The following is a 14,848-nucleotide window of genomic DNA, read 5'->3' on the forward strand; positions in this document are numbered from 1 at the left end:
GTGCGAAAGTAGTGAAGACATCTAAAAAAATAAAAAAAAAATAAAACATATGCAATTATATTTGTATCATTATTAATACATACCGATCGCATATATAATGTGCAATTTTGTTCTTGGTGAATTGGCTTCGTACCAATCTCGAGAGATTCCTTATGGACATGAAATGTCCTGCTCCCTGTTCATCGTTGACGAGAAGAAGATTGGCATGCCTCGATCTCTTCTTCTTCGTCACCTGAAGAGGTACGATTTTTGCATCGATATCATTCTCCAAGGTAAAGATGTTGACCGACACGTCATTATCCGTCTCGAATTTCGGGATCTGTTTTAGCGTAGTCGGAAAGGTTAGGCTACCGACGTCTAAAACCGTCCGAAAATGTGGATAAGAGGACGTACGATTTGGATGAGCCGTAGGTTTTGCCGGATAGAGTGCCGCCGTCACGGACCATGCGAAACATGCATTATCACTAGTTTCTAAATTTATCAGAGCTTTCCTACTTGTGATAGCGGATGGCAGATTAATTTTACAACCCGCGTGCAACGGGTTAAAACGATTAATGTTAACTATTAAATAATGAATTTTGTGCAAAGCCCATCCACTATCACGCTCTTGAAATTCACTTAATTTTTGCATAATAGCGTCTAAAATGTTTTTCCTATACCAATCACTAAAATTATCAGTCTTGTACAATGTAGCATTAGTCGTGCTAATGTTTTTATCATCACTATTGTCCTTAGAGATGAATTGTCCGTTAAATACACAGTTAATCTTAACACTATTTGCCCTTACAAATACCTTATCTATACGCGTACGCACTAATACTTCCGCGTCTACTAAAAAATCCTTAGGCTCTATATAATTACTATTAACTACCATGCCGCTGCATATTCGACTTCGAAACGCCGAATCAAGCTCCTCCCAGGTAAGTCCTTGTACGTCATTGCTACAACCAGCCCCTGATTTAATATAATTCAATTCTCTCTGCGCTCGTATCAACAGACACTTTATACACGCGATTTCAGCGAAATTCTTTTGACGCGTTCCAACGGGCAAAGCTCGATCCGCGTTGCTCAATCGTCGAATATGCTCGCGACAATCCAGTACCCACGCATCGTACTCATTCGCACTATTAATTGTAAAAAATTTTCTTCGCAATTCAGTCGACATTTTGTGTGTGTTTCTTAAAGAAATGACTCTGTCATACGGTGAACAACAATAAATTAATAATTGCGAATGCGTCTCTCGCGAAGAGTAACGCTTATATATATCGAATAAAGAATGGAAGTAGGGGTATCTACACATCCCATTGTTTCATCCGAAATGCATACTGACATTGATATACATTGTTTTTTTTTTCAGATGTCTTTTATTCCTTTATATATTGATCATATACAGATTTCATATAGTAGACATTTTGCAGTGAACATATACCATAATGAGTCATACATTTGGGTAACGGTGGTTCGAAATTTTTACTCCATCCAAGACTAAATTTACCCCACTCACACTCCTTCGCATTGTATATATTTTCTAAGTTGCAAATTTTTCTCAACCAATCATATTTCTCCCGTCCTTTCACGAAAATCCAATCTTCATCGTATGACGTTACATACTTTCTTATTACATCTTTATGCTTGTAATAAGGTGAATGACCGTCGGTCCAATTGAATCCATGTCGATTAAAATAAAGCCAACTTTAAAAAGAAAAAAAATCATATACAACATTACATGTAAAAAAATAAAATAATACTTACTCATTCTGTTCTCTCTCGAGATCGCTCAACCAAGCTTCTTGAAATGGTGGTGAAAATACATTGTGATACACTTCATTATCACGCAACACCGCAAATTCTTTAACTATAAAACTTTTGTCGGTCAATACAAAACCTTGAAAATCAACGAATGTCGGTGTCATTATCGTCGTCGTCGTCGTCAATCGCTCGATGCAAGAATGAACGATCTTTTTTTTGTCGCATTTAAGAAAATTTTTTTCCCCCTCCAACAGGGGAACAAATAACGTATTAAAATTTAATGTTTTTAAAAGGAGGGGATAATTTCTAAGAAATTTTTTTCCCCATTGTTACCTATAGTTTCTTCACAGTATAATACAATAGGAAAAAAAATATCTTCTAGAGATTAAGAAAGAAAGGACTTCTTATCAAATGTAACTTTATATTTTAAAGAAACGATAAAATCTTTCTCTCTACGGAGATATTTCTTCGAATGTTTCATTTCAGTTTTTTTCTTCATCGAGAATAGCACGAGCGCAACAATGTATAGAATAACTCACATAATGGATATAGAAGGTTTCTTAGTTTATAAAAAAGAACTTAAATATAATGATATAGCTATAATTGATTTAAAAAGTAACCAAATTTCTTACGCATCGTTTCGTTTGCGTGACAGTATGAAAAATCTTAGTGAGAAAGACAAAAAAACTGTGTGGTATTTGCTCAATATGGTTCATGGTATAAAATATAGTGATACGGGATTCGAGAAATACGAGCAGGAGGATGTGGAAGATTTTATTAGAGGTTGCCTAACGTGCGAGAATCCCGTAGTAGCCTACAAGGGAGGGAACATTGAAAAAAATCTATTGAATAGGATGAATGTGGATAATATTAATTTAGAAGTGTATGGTTGTCCTAAGTTTAAGGATTTAATTAAATTATAAGATTTTGAAAAAACTCCGTGCAATTTACACGTTCGAGAGAAGAACTTGGACAATGAACGTATCCACTGTCCTTACGAGGAGGTGTCAGTTTTTGCCAAGTGGATAAAAGCAAATATGTGATTCTTTGAAAACTATTTAGAGCAATAAAGAGGAGAACACAAGTCCTCAATTCTTCATTCAATCTTATACCGTTGTCGGTGCTGCACACAGGAAAAAAAAAAAAAAAATGAGCTGCGAAAAGTGTAAATTAATCATGATTCAAGAGGATATTGTTCCTCTTTCACCCACTCTTCCCAGAGAATTGACAGAGGAATACGTCAATCGAATTAACGATTTTTTCAATCGTTACTTCGAAGAGTATGAACGGAAACTGCATCTTTATTTGCATAAAAACTGTAAATATTTATTTTTTACATTTTTTTCATAATTATTGTTTGTTTCTTTGTTTTTTTAAAATAAAGTGAAGAAAGACGAAGAGAAACAGGCTGAGGAAAAAGATATTGAGTTAAAGGAGACGAAGAAGGAAGAGGAGGAGGAAAAAGATATTGAGTCAAAGCAGACGAAGAAGGAAGAGGAGAAAAAAGTAGAGGAGGAAGAATGTAAGTATTTATTTTATCTTTTTTTTACCTTTTCATAATTATTATTACCTGTTTGTATTTTTAAAATAAAGTGAAGAAAGACGAAGAGAAAGAGACTAGGGAAGATATTGAGTCAAAGGATATGAAGAAGGAAGAAGAAGAGGAGAAAAAAATGGAGGAGGAGGAGGAGAAAGATATTGAGTCAAAGCAAACGAAGAAGGAAGAGGAGAAAAAAGTAGTGGAGAAGGAGGAGGAAAAAGATATTGCTTCAAAGCAGACTAAGAGAGAAGAAGAGGAACCACCACATTTCTTTTTCTTTTACTATTAAATTATTTTATCTAACAAATTGAAAAAATATCATTGTAAATTAACCTCTACTATTTCTTTTATCAAATAAATTGAAAAATATTATTGTAAATATACCTTTTACTAATTCATCTGGAGTTAACGGAAAGAAACCTAATACATATTGAGAAATGGATATAAACTTCTCTCCGCATTGATAATGAGATGTAAACTTCATCCGAAGTGGAGAGAGAAAGCTAATATGTATTGATAAAGATATGTAAACTTCATCTGGAATACGTAGAGGAGAGCACTCTTCACTTCAGTCTTCAGTGAGACATCATGAGCTCCACACGACCAATAAGCTTACCTGACAAGAAACTAACATTAAAAGACTTAGAAAAAAAAAATTGCAAACCAGTGGCAATAGTAAGGCCATTTCGGCATAATGAAGAGCAGCAGCAGCAGCAGCAGCAGCAGCAGTCAGTTCTAAGAGGGTATCGCTTGATACTTGAACAGCAGCAGCAGCAGCAGCCACTGCGGCGACCACATTCGCTGCCCGTAGCCCTGTAGATGCCGTCCGCAGCGGTGCAACCTGCAGCGGAGCAACCTGCAGGGGAGCAACCTGCAGTCTCGCGTAGGAGGCAATTGTTATTACGGTTACGTAATATGCAGCTTATGTGAGCTTGTGGGTTGTATGACAGACAGTCACCACCACCAAATCGGTAAGAGTTAATAAAAGTCAAAGACTAATAAAAAATATAAAAAAAAAAAAATGGCTTAATAGCGAAGGAATCTCGCATTCACTTTTTCTCTCGCAGCGATTTATTAAATCGTAGTACTACTTTTGTTCGACATAGAGTGCTTTTAATGTAGTATAGAAGCTACTTAAATAATTTTTTTTTTTTAATTATAGATGCTGTTGCTGTTGCTGTTGCTGTTTTTATTGGAATTCTACAGGACGTACAATTCCTGGTTTATTTATATATTTTTATAAGTAAATTTGTATTTCAATAAAGAGGGTTTTTTATGCCGAAAGGCTTTTTCCCTTACATTGGTGTTTCTTCAATTACCTCTCCACCAATCCACTGTACCCTGTAATATAAGTATTGCAAATAAAAAAGAAAAAAAAAATGTAAATCATAACATAAAACCCTTGAAGATTTCCATTCAACCGACATCGGACGATGCTTCGACTGAAATATTCCAGGGGGATCTACAGCTTGAAAACTGTTCTGAATGTTGTCGTGTTTTTCACATACGTCCCAACCACTTTTCTGAAGTTAAGGTCACGTAGGCTCCGCTCTTATTACAGAGCGGATGGTAAGTATCTGCGACGATAGATATACAAATGAATATGACGATCGTCAAAGATACTGTAACATAAATAAGGGGGAGCGATCACTGCATCGCTCTCTACGAATGTTCTTTCTCTCTTTCTCTTTCCAGTACGAGTCCATTACGCATACATTGTTGCAGAGCGCGATAATGTATTAAGTAACGCGTCTTATCGTTTAAAGTAACCAACTGCTTCTCTTGGCTCGCGCATGGCGGTTTCTCTCCTTCTCTCTCTCTCTAAGGCGTTCACTGCTTAACGTAAGAGGGGGGAGGCCACTTGTGTACCCATGTGACGTCTCCCCTCTTACATGAAATTCCTGTAGTGGATCTGCGGATGGGTGCGTTCATTCTAGTTTGTGCATTTGAACCGAAAACTATCAAGGATTCTTACTATTATTTTTAAAAAACCAACAAAAGGTACGAAGATATTTACGCACATATGTACGATTTTATTTGGTATCTTAAACGGATAAATCCGGATAAGAAACTTTTGGAGCAAATTAGAGACCGTAAGTTACAACAAATTAAATAATATTTTTTTTTTTGGTTATAAAAAAATAATATATATATATTTATTTTTGAATTATCCGCTTACAGTTTTAAGGGATAAAATTATTGAGAAGGAGCACAAAAAATATATACGTGAGGGAATTAAATTCAGGAATGCTCAATGGGAAGAAGAGGTGACACGAAATTTAAATTTCCAGGAGGATTTCGATTTCTACGGAATCCGTTGAATGCAGGAAGGAGTTTGGGGGTCACCCAACCTCCAACACGAAGACCCTGATGATGAGGAAGGGTGGCCCCCAATTAGGAGCGATAAATATATTATTAATTTTTTTAATATTTAATTATTATAATTTTTATGTGTATATTATTAAAAATATATTTATAAATTTTTATTAAAAATTCCAAATATCGTTCATTTCATCACCTCAAAATTCTATTTCTCCTTCTCCTTCTCCTTCTCTTTCTCTTTCTCTCCTTCTCTCCTTCTCTCCTTCTCTCCTTCTCTGCGTTCACTGCTTAACGTAAGAGGGGGGGAGGCCACTTGTGTACCCTACGAGTTTAACGTCGGGGGAACGCGATAATGCGCACAACCGCATGCGCACAACCACACGAGGAGAGGGGGCAATTCCCCTACTTCCCCTACCCCCGCGGGACCCCGACCCCCTCGCCACCCGGTCCCAGAATCCTTACAGCTACTCTACTAGTTCCTTCCTTCGGAATTCATCATAAAGGATTTGTGAACAAGTATTATGCCGTGGGCAGAGGTATATCATGGGAATGTTGAATAATGATAAATGTAAATCATTGTTGTAGAATCAACCAACGGCCTGTTACTAATGAATTGATGAAATAGATCTATCAAGGACAAGGATCTTTGAACAAAATGATAGAATTCACATAATCTCCTCCATTCCGATCGCTTCAATATCATTTCCATTGCAGAATATGTAAAAAAAAAACAATAAAGAAGTTGTTCGCTTAAAAGTGGAATTTATTTAAAGAAGAAAACAATGAATTTCTGACATTTTGGTTTAATAAACATAAGCTATGATAATTATAATAATAATATAGTAACAATAAACTCCGCGGTATTTACATAAACGGTATATTACAGGTCAAGTATATTTCCATAGTTGTAATCCATAGACACTTTCCTGACTCACAGAATCTTACAATAGGAAAATATATGTTATTGCTATGTTTACATGTGTATGCGTACATACATGCAACTGTTTGCATAGATATATATACCTTTATGTATATAGGATTATGCATTGTTTAAATTATTTTACACCTTCAGTAAAAACTCACATTGCAACTATTTTATTTTACAATAAAAATTCGTCTTCCAAAACTTCGGCTTCTACTGATTGTGGCATTGCAGCATGTGCGCCTTCGCTTTCAGCGTCCCTTTCAAGTACATTCTGATTTCCTGAAACAGATACGAGTACCGTAGGGTTTAAATTTATTATAAAGAGAAAAGAAGAGGGTTATTTGTAATAAGTATGTACCTGATTCTCTTGATTCAATGTTGCTGAAAATTAAGGGAGTGAAATTTAGGGATTGTTGCAAGAATTCCAAAATTTTTCTTTGCACAAGTCTCTCATTCTTAGACAATACTGCTCTTTCCAAATTTTCCCACCCAATAGGCAGCCATTTATTCAGATCGGATGTGATTTGCTGTTTTCTACAAATACCATTTTCTAATTGCCTATATTTGGTATGGTAACTTCTGGTAATATCCAATATTCCACCTATAAAAAAATTAATTTATTTAATGCTTTGTATAAGATCTTCACTGAATATTAATTGGGAAAAGTGAAATATCTTCATATTTATAGTTATGAAATGAACTATTTACTCACGAATAAAATTGTAGAAGAACGGTTTAATGCCTAAGAATTCCTGTGAAAACAGATGGTAGCGTTCTTGAGCGTTATTAGTCCTATTTGCTGCTTTGTACACGCAAAACACATTAGCGCCCCTTTTTGCTATCCACTCTCTATAAAAATACAGAGACAATGGAGAGACAAAACTAAATACTTCCTCATTATCTTCGATATCTTCTATTAGCATCGTATATGCAGGTTCGATGAGATCTACAGGTAGCAATGCCAAATTGATTAGCATCCTAATGAATTTCTCGCACTTGGTGCGATCGGCACTACTTAAATTGGAAATGCCGCTCTGCATTCTCATCTCACGTGCTTTTTTTCTAATGCTCTGAAAGATTAATATAAATGTAGTTTAAATTATGCCTAAACTATGATTAAGTAATATTGTAGTGGCACCAGACTTACATAGACAAAGTGAAAGTAACATCCCTGTGTATGGCAGTCAGGGAAGATTTCTTTAATGCTGCTGTACAAGCCGCATTCAAAATCTGTAATGAAAGTTTTCGGGTTCATTCCTGGAGCTAGATTAGCCTTGACAAGTTTGATCGTTTCCAAATACAGCTCTTTTGTCTTGTTAGACATCAAGGCCAACGCAAAAGGAAATACCTACAAAAAGAATAGTAAATTTAATGAATTAAAACAATAAAATATAATGTTATTATGTATTGCACGCAATATTTAATTATTCTAGATTTCATTAAATATTATTAATAATAAAACTAACTTTGCCATATTTCTCTGTCATCATAGTAAAGAGCTGGTATACCCCTTTTACTTTCGGCTTCGTTTTGTATGTTGCGTCAGCAAAATAGTCCGTCGCACCTTCAGTGAGATATGTAGCAAAATTCTTGAAACCAAAAACCACGCATTTCGATTTATTAATTTGGTTGCAGTAGCTGAATACATCTAATTGAAACTTTATGTGTTCGCCGTCTTGATTGATGAAAAAATTCATCATTTTTTGCCACTGCTCCTGGTTTTTCAGTATGTGCTCCATATCATCTAGCCCATCCGGAACTTCAGGTTTGCTATTGGCGATCCAGTTTTCTAACGTTTTTTTAATGTCTTCAAATGACAAATATTGCGATTCTTCGGGATATCTGATATGAAATAATACAAACATTTCATAGAGTGTTAAAATGCTATTTAATTATAAGTTAATATTTATAATTATTTGTATGAAACTATAGTATTTGTCTATTACCTAATAAACTTATTTTACTGAAGTTTGAACTATTTTGTATTTATTACCTTCGAACGCATTCGTCATATATTTCCCGCGCAGTTGACATCGAACTTTTGGAAAGTTCAAAAGCTAATTTCCTCATGTTTGCTTTACATAAATAAGCAGGATCTGCACCGTGCATGTTGTGCTCGGACGTCATGCGGAAAGTGCCATTTGATTCAATCATTCCCTTACCGGAACAAAGACGGTCTTTACAAATTAAGTACCTTAAAAAAAATGAATATTAGTTTATAAATTACCAACAAAAATTAACGGGGCACTTGTTTTCATACAAAATTTAATGATTATGAGACTATTAAACTATTATAACTCTATTAAAGATTCTACATGTAGCCACCAATGTAAGAACCAAGATTATTAAAAAAGTTAAGAACAATATATTATCGCGATTTGTTACAATATTTGGAAAGCAATTATATGAAATTTATAATAAATAGGAACTTACTGCTTTATTTCTCCTCTGGCATTTACATATTTTTTGTTCACATGGTAGACAAAACCATCGTAAAATACGTTGTCTTGTTTTTTTATTTGAACATTAGTACTGGATACAAATTTACGTTTCCTCACCCTTCTTTGAATTGATTGAGACACGTTATTATTCGATTGATTCGACATTGTTGTTATTCACACCGTCAAGATTATACGAGAAATGGGTATAAAGTTTAAATAACAATATGGATATCAATAAATAATTTTCATTTGTTTCAAAATACATTATTGCCAATAGGATGACAGTAATAAAAAGACAGCCGATTGAACGGAATAGTTACATAAAAAACAAATGATGATTTTTATCCTGGTTCTTATCGTCCGGTTCCAAAAAAATTGACGGTCAAAGAATCTTAGCCTATAGAAACTCCCTAATTCTGGTCTAAGAAGTAAAATTGATGAAAGTCAGAGCGGTACATAATTAATTGCCATTTAATTATATAAAATATTTCTATGGATTACAACTATGGAAATATACTTGACCTGTAATATACCGTTTATGTAAATACCGCGGAGTTTATTGTTACTATATTATTATTATAATTATCATAGCTTATGTTTATTAAACCAAAATGTCAGAAATTCATTGTTTTCTTCTTTAAATAAATTCCATTTTTAAGCGAACAACTTCTTTATTGTTTTTTTTTACATATTCTGCAATGGAAATGATATTGAAGCGATCGGAATGGAGGAGATTATGTGAATTCTATCATTTTGTTCAAAGATCCTTGTCCTTGATAGATCTATTTCATCAATTCATTAGTAACAGGCCGTTGGTTGATTCTACAACAATGATTTACATTTATCATTATTCAACATTCCCATGTTATACCTCTGCCCACGGCATAATACTTGTTCACAAATCCTTTATGATGAATTCCGAAGGAAGGAACTATTATCGTTACTTTAACAATATCTACGATCATCAAAATGTGGAGGAATGAATTTGTACAACTGAAAATCTTTAATACTTTCATTGCTTTATTGATTTCATTTATATATAAGTATATACATATATAGCCCATTTTCTAGGCCTTACTGCTCGGGAAATAGATCTAAGACGTCACATATTTGTAGCTCCCTTGCATCTGATTCGAGCAGGTCAGGATCTCACAATCCGCGTGTAAGATTAATAGATTTTTGTTTAATACCAACAATTTCTCGCACACCTTTACACGATACAATAATATTATATAATACAATAATTGTTTGTTCCCCACGATTTTTGTTTCTGCAAAACAAAACTCCGATTCTATGCAACCTTCGTAAGCGAAGCTTCACGCGAATTTAAAGTTTTACAGATTTTTCTGTTAAATAATACATACATATATAGATTGTTTTGTCTGCGTAAAATACGCAATTTACACGTATACCCGAATGACTCTCAGATAAGAAAGCACTAAAACGATTCATTCTACAGTTTTAAATGGCATAATAATAAGTTTTAACGTTTTCCAACATGTATTTTGCTACTTATAAATTGTTCCATCTTTACGTGCAAGATTTTTCAGCAATGTGCAATATAGGATTGTTATCTAGCTGAAATAATGTTCAAAGATGTCCCAGCTTCATTGGATAAAAACAGTTATAAGAGGCCCTGTGTGTTTTTTTTATAAACGAAATTTAAGAATAGGGAACACTGTCTTTATGTAAAATTGAAAGAAGCGTTTGAACTTAAGCGAGTAAAATTTTTAATTAGATGAGACATTCTTGATAGAGTGAGTTATCTTTCACCCTCCTTCATTTTTCTACCATCTTGAAAATGACCCTGGACACATTCTTAAATCGTCGAGGTCCATCAGTCCGTAGAAGCAACTTATTTCTTAAATGATGCGAATGAATTAATTTTCCAGATTTATGAATGCCTGTCGTATGTCTTCGTGACGTTGATAGAAGTCTGACCAAACCCCTTTGCTTCACCGTCTTTTACAGGCTCCTAAGAGAGATAGTTAGTTAGATAGGCATATGATATGCAGTAATGTGAAAATAGTCGTAATAAATTTACCTTAAACCTCATAGAGCTAAGCTGATGGAGAATATTTACCATATTATCGCAAATCACGTTCCACATAATTTTATTCTTCTTTGACTGAGCTGTTGATTCTACGGCGTGCCTAGACATATCGTAAAAAGCGATCATATTTCGAAATATTCCGACGATTTTATAGAATGGACGGAGAAACGATCGTACGGCGAGTAACTAGAAAGAAAAAAGAAAGTGAAATTTACGAATTGACACTCTTAAAAAAATATGCACGTTATATACTCGAATCGTTGCGATTACCTTTTTTGTTACAAGAAGTCGTCCTTCAACAACTTGACAATTTCCAAGGTTATTCTGTCTATTTGAACTGGGGAAGCTTTATCGATCAATTGCACGATTTCAAACATGTTCTATTCTTCCTGAAGAATCTCATAAACTTTTGCTCTCAGTAGGACAAACTCAGGAAAGTCCTTGTCGTAGAAATTGTTCGAGGCTGTTAAATATTTACTGCAGGAGATTACATCCCGTGCTTTACGAGTGTTCTCGTAAATAATTCCAAATAAATCAACAGCAGTGATGTGGCTGCCAATTTTAACATTTTATTGCTTCAATTCACAGGATGTGTAATATGAGACAAGCAAGACACATTAACACCCTTTGGAATACAAATGGAGCTAGTGAGCTTATTTTTATGTCTTTGAGTGTGTGCTGAATGCCATGGAAGATGCTGCCAAGAATATCAGGCCATAATTCAACAGACAAGAGCTTTGCTGTTCTGAGCACTCGATCCCCTACAGTCACACCACTAGTAACGATAGATTTCAATAAATAATTGTATTAATATAATGATAAAAATAATTAGCTAACCGGGGCTAGAAGCTGCATAGATAAATCCAAACTTTCTATCTCTCACCCAATTTTCAAATTTTGACAGACCACGACCCGTCATTGCAAAATATTATCTGAAAATAAACATAAGATATATAAACATAATTCTTTATGAAGATGTTCTTAACCAGTTTTAGAAAAAATATACAGTCCCTGTGGTCTTGTGATGCATAGCTTTTAAAATAGCTTAAATAAAGTTTACTCACAAGTACTCGTAACAGCTTGCCATAATGCATCATCCATATTAACTAAAATCGCACATGCAACAATAATAAAGTTCCATCGTATAGCCAATATTTAGGTAATCTTGTGTCTTCTTGGACCTTTTCATTTCAAGTAATCCATTAAAACCTTCATGAATGAAGAAACTTATTTTGCTTTCTATATATTAAAATACAGGAAGCAATCTGTAACATACAAGACACAAAGAATCAATCTCTTTTAAAATAAAAGAATTATATAATTTCATATGATATACGAAATACTCATCTGATATTTGTTCATCGTGACTTGTTTATGATTACAGTTCGCACTAGTAACAGCAAGTGCACTTTTATGCAACAAATTTGAGCTCTTTATTGTTCCTCCATAACTGATTATTTCTGCATTTTATTAATAACATAACCTTCCCCTGTCAAACTATTTTCTATACACCGTTTAAGCTAATATTAATCCGAGCACGCAAAATACCGACGTTACCGACATGCCGTTCCGACAATTTCTGCGGTTCAATTTACCCGGCCTGAAGTTAGCGTTTTTCTGCGAAAATCTCTTTCTGCGAAAATAGGTTTCTGCGATCTGCGGGTGGACCAGAAAAATCTCTTTGTTAATGATACTATACAAATTCCACAAATTTTGACTCAGCATATTATTATTGATTCAATTTAATATATGTAACTGATTTCCTATTAAGTCTACACGTTCTATCTTACTTTTCGTATTTCTCACACATCCTTCATTTTTTCTATATCCATTTTATTTATGAATCTTTTAATAACAGTTTTTTTTTTCAAAGTACCTGTAACAAATTATACAAAAAGCAAAGTATCAAAGGCCAATATATTTTATATGTATTTTGTGTTAATAATTAAAGTACTTATCTAATACAGTCATCTTATTGCACATTAACATTGTTTTAATCTTACAGACAATCTGCCATATTCGAGTTGCCATATTGTATAAAAACGACAGAAGATATTGATACGTGCAAAAAATAAATAATTTATCTTATTGTCATACTTTATTCCTATATACTGGCTGAGGATTTAAGTATCACCTTCATTCAATATACTAAAGTTCCTTCTGAAAAAATAGCACACATGTAGCAATTATAATTTTTTTCCTAATAGAAATTTACTTGTTGCAGAGAAAAATGTATTAATGCAATGTAAGCATATTTGAATTATATAATTCACAGTACTTTATTTGATTAAATACCCGCATCTTGAAGATAGGGTAATTGAATAAAAATATTAGGACACCGTGTATGTACATACAACACATAGTCTATACTCACTTTATGCTAACTTAGCACCTTCTACCTACCTTGGTAGTATGCTGTTCATAAAGCCATCTAAATAAATGTGGTAGCCATATACGCCGGTCACTGTACATAATTAGCTAATATGACCGTGTCCGACCTCCTTGGCCTATCATAAATAATTTCATTATAACAAATAATGACAATGACAAACTATTGCCGAAAAATATTATATAATTAATTATTTGAACAAATGCGCAAATTCATTTAATATTTTGAATATAAGATCAACTTATTTTTCATGCACAATTTGTTATTAATAATTAATGGTTAAAATAATGAATTATAATAGTCTAAAATGAAGAAAATATGTCATGATCGATAAATATTTATTAAAATGAACTTGAAAATACAATTATGGAATATTTTATTAACAAAAAAATTACTATGTTATTGTTAACTTGGATAATTTTTTTTTTATTTGGTTATCCTTCTTATTGTCGTCATTTACCTTTCTTGAGTATTGTAGCATTCTCATTCTTATATAATATTGTACCATGTAAGTGATAATATCATTGACGTGCAATATACAAGGAAAATAAATTTCTGATTTTGATAAATCAGCTAATACTTGTTCAAAAACATAAACAGAATTGCAATATTTATGAAAAAGTGATTCAATCTTTGAAATGAGGTTGAAAAGAATCAAATTTGGGTGACTAAAGAGCCCGTCATTTTTTATATTTGCTAACTTAGCAATTGGTATTTTGCAGCTACTTTGTGAATCAGTAAATAATGCTTTGCAGGTACTGCAAGCTTCGATTTTTGAAAAGGAAGCAAAACATTTTGATAAGCAACCGGTTATATAATAGGTCACACATTCTACTACTGATGGAAGAAAATAATCATGATCAGAAGTAAAATGTTCAAAAGTCCAATCTTCTTCTTGATTTATGGCAGTGTCTAACGATTATTTAATTCGATTTATAATATTTATAAAATTAGGTTTTTCATATATGGTTTTGATCTCTTTTATTGAAATTAATAATTTTTGTGGAATATTTTTGGTTATAGTGCAGTTTCCTGTTTTAGGCGGCTTTAAAGTACTAAACATCGATAGTATTTTATAAATTTGTAAAAACGTTGGAGTACCGGGGTGATCATTAGAGCCTGCAGCCTGTCTTATTGTATCAAAAAATTGCTAAACATAAAGTTATTACCTAATTACAGTAAAATATTATTATTTTTGCATGCATAATCTGATTGTTTCTTTTATTTGTATATGATCTATAAATATTTAAAACAAAATTAGTAACACACTTTTTTTTTTTTCAACATCTTGCTAATTAATTATGGAATTAGAAATACCTCTAAGGAGTCTTGATTTAATCATCCTGTTAACACATATGAAAAACCACATTTTTCAGTTAAAAAGTTTATAATATCTAAAGAAGATTTTAAAGTTACACGAAGACCTTCT

At 33.2% G+C, this 14,848-nt stretch overlaps 1 pseudogene; it reads right to left on the reverse strand.

The window, feature by feature from the left end:
- Positions 1-10,857: 10,857 nt before the first annotated feature.
- LOC136775232 (V-type proton ATPase catalytic subunit A-like) lies at positions 10,858-11,949 on the reverse strand (annotated as a pseudogene).
- Positions 11,950-14,848: the final 2,899 nt, after the last annotated feature.

The sequence above is a fragment of the Prorops nasuta genome, unplaced genomic scaffold (genome assembly GCF_024137725.1).
Source record: "Prorops nasuta isolate Cenicafe-Biocafe unplaced genomic scaffold, Cenicafe_Pnas_1.2 PNAS00007, whole genome shotgun sequence".
In the NCBI taxonomy this organism is placed as follows: Eukaryota; Metazoa; Arthropoda; class Insecta; order Hymenoptera; family Bethylidae; genus Prorops; species Prorops nasuta.